The sequence below is a fragment of the Mercenaria mercenaria genome, unplaced genomic scaffold (assembly GCF_021730395.1).
Source record: "Mercenaria mercenaria strain notata unplaced genomic scaffold, MADL_Memer_1 contig_3452, whole genome shotgun sequence".
NCBI lineage: Eukaryota > Metazoa > Mollusca > Bivalvia > Venerida > Veneridae > Mercenaria > Mercenaria mercenaria.
In genome coordinates, this window is record NW_026461591.1 from 50,927 (window position 1) to 54,248 (window position 3,322).

At 31.9% G+C, this 3,322-nt stretch overlaps 1 long non-coding RNA gene across 1 annotated transcript; it reads left to right on the plus strand.

Moving 5' to 3' along the window:
* Positions 1-2,906, plus strand: LOC128553074 (uncharacterized). Its single transcript, XR_008369245.1, has 4 exons — positions 1-179; positions 1,245-1,371; positions 1,725-1,847; positions 2,734-2,906. It is a non-coding gene; the product is annotated as an uncharacterized LOC128553074 (long non-coding RNA).
* Positions 2,907-3,322: the final 416 nt, after the last annotated feature.

The following is a 3,322-nucleotide window of genomic DNA, read 5'->3' on the forward strand; positions in this document are numbered from 1 at the left end:
TTCTTGCTACGAAACAGATGAAGTGTCCAACTGGGCTGAGGCCACGCAGAAATGTGCGCTGGCCACCCCGGATGTAACGTTAGGTTCTGAGGGTTACCGGGCAGATATTCAAGATGAAGACTGGCACGGACAAGTGTGGACTGGTTATTATATGACCATTCAAGGATTTGAATGTATTGGTAGATGTTGTTTCCTTGAAAACAAACTATTTGGCATAAATTAACATTTTACAATCTACATTTGAATTTTATCACACAATTTCAAATTTAATTCACCACTAACTTAAGGAAATGTAACTGCATAAATCTCCAGTCAACATAGAAATATAATTATACTTATCTGAATGCATCAATGTAAATTCAAAATAGAAATTTAATTGTTTATTATTTAACCATTGTTCGTTGTCTATCTACTACAGACATAAGTCATGCAAATCGATATGCGTGTCTTATTTTAAACCGTGTTATCATTCATTCAACAAAATGATAACAAAGAGAGAATTTTTGTGTACACTGTGTTATTATGTAATATAACATTTTTCAAATTGTATTATAGTTATCATTGTTAACCTAAGTGGATTGTATTTCTAAACATTAGAAGGGTATGTCATTGTATCGTTTTTATAAAATAGATTATTACCATATTTATCATATTCACATGATAATTACCATATTTATCATATTCACATGACATCTTTTCGTCATGACATGATTTTGATACTGAAACGAAAAAAAAAACAAAAACGAAAATCAACCCCCACTCCTCAAAAAAAGCAACAACAAAAACCGATACAGTGCATTCTGAGAGAATCGAACTATATTTAAACCAGAAACTTGTTCTAAATGTCTATGTATTGTGCGAAAATGTCCGTTACCAAGTTGTAGGTCTTAGTCCTTGGTTTTAAGCTTAATAGTTTCGTATCTATATATAGGGTGTGTGAAAATTGCTGAAAGGAAAGCAAACTTTGTGAGTCATCTTAATGTCCCAGGTATTTGTCATTCTGCATGTGGCAAATCAAATATTATTGGAATGCACGGTGGAGAGGTACAATACCGTATTTAAAAATATTATGTTCAGTTTGACTTCTATAATATATTTCATATAATATTGTATTTTAACTTCTTTTTTTGACCAACTATCACATTTCTATATCATCTTTGTATCATTCTAGTATCAGATTCGAATGCATTTTCTGTATCAACTTGTGGTTTTGGATTAACATTAAGTTTCATTTCAATTTCCAGTGCTTTTGCTTAAACAATGAGTCATTCAACAATAATACACTACCGTACTGTGACAAGATGTGTGATGCTCAGAAGGGTATTGTTTGCGGCGGACATCAACATATGTCTTTATATAAAGTAAGCAATGGTAAGATCGCATGTTACTTTATTTTTTTGCGTTCTTTAGTAGAGAAATGTTTGAACTTGAAGTACTTGTTGTGTTTTACAAACTATATCGATGCATGTACTATAAAAATACGATTAAACGGTGTAATTTATGGCACCTATATTAACAACCGGAATATCTGTTGAAAAGTCTTTTATTCACAATGTGTCCCTCAAGAAATGCTTTTCTCAAACTGCTTTGACAATCAACTTTATCGAACTTCTTGTGTTCAGTCTTGGCTTTGAGTAAATATATTTTGTTTTATGCTCAAGAAAACGTATTGTATAAATACCTTATTCAAATTTATTGTGATCATGTTATTGCATTTGTTGCAGTAACCGGTGTTAAAAGTAATGATCATATTGAAAGAAGCTGTCTTGGTCTTGAATTCCAGCATGTTTCTAAAATATTTAGATGGAAGCAGTGTAGTAGTTACTTGCGCCCACTCTGTACATGTGGTAAATATTCCTGTGTGAATTAATTAAAGATAATATCTTAAATTTAATTAAATCATAGCGATGTATTTTCATGATTTTACCATTTTCGCTACTTTTGGATCATGTAGTCTGTCCAATAATAGATTCAGTTGAAGCCGATGCTAGGGACATTGAAAAGTTACACATTTCATTACTTCAGTCAGACCGAGCCTGCTTTTATTTAGATTAGGTACTTCCATGCCTACAAAAGGGTCTTATAGTAGAGATCATCTATTAGTAGAATTGTATTTCTCTCGGCATGGTAGTAGTCAATCAATGTTAGGTCAGGTAACGATTCTGTTTGAAACATTAACAACTGATCTTTTACACTTATCTGTAATTAGAGAGCACTTAATCAATGTAAGATTTTAATCGGATGTATTCTACATGTGTCAACAATATACATTTGCATTTATATAATTGGCAAAAATGCAACAGAAAAGCAAGTTTGTCAGATTCTTCTTGATGTTTTGCCCATCTTGGTTGCGCTAATGAATTCCGAAGCTACATATAGTTTCCAAAAATTCAAAATGCTAACATTTCCTGACATCTATCAAATCGTAATGCAAAACTTGGTTATATTGAAATTAGAAGAAATACACAGCTTCTTAATATTTTTGAATGTGAGTAATTACAAAATGTTATCAAATACAACAAATTGTGTTTTTCGAAAGTTTCTATTTGTTTCATAATAACCTCTTATAATGGTATATGGAATCTGAAACCTGCCATAAAATGTTGCGTAAATTTGACTGACCACTTCTTAGATTAAAAGTCGGTGTATACGTTAAAGAGACGGCGTCAAAAGTATCAAACGTTCATTTTTTGTCAGGATACTTAAATACGCTTATTTTTTTCTCGACCCTAGTTGATTCGAAGACACACACTGGTGACAGACATTATCCATGGAACACTGCGTCAAATGAATGTTTCAAGCAACAAACAATACCTACATCATTACAAAGTGCTTTGGAAAATTAAGACTATACTGACTGGAATATACTGGACAGGGACAATAAGAAGTCAGACTATTCATAAATATGATGGTGATAACCTTTTCTTTTAACTGTTGCGTTTTGTTATATACATTCAGTGCAATGTTCTTTTTGTTGGCCAGTAAATCCATTATTGTTATTGCTAAGGCGATGCATTTCTCATCAGATTTTTGAATACTTCAGATTAATTAATGTATTGTAAAGTACTGAGATAGCAGATATGTATTATAATATCATTGTAGTTCCTGATTATATGTACCAACATAGGAAAAGTTCACAAACAGCTTTACCAGAATTGTGAACATGTGATGATTCAGAGAGTACTTTTATTTAATGTTCGTTATATCTGATAGACCTTAGCCAGTGACAGAGGTTTTAATATCTGCTTAAATGGGACAATTTACGGGAACTTCAATTTTTCATTTCAAAGGTTGCCTTGATGTTTAGCCTTGTAAATTGCTT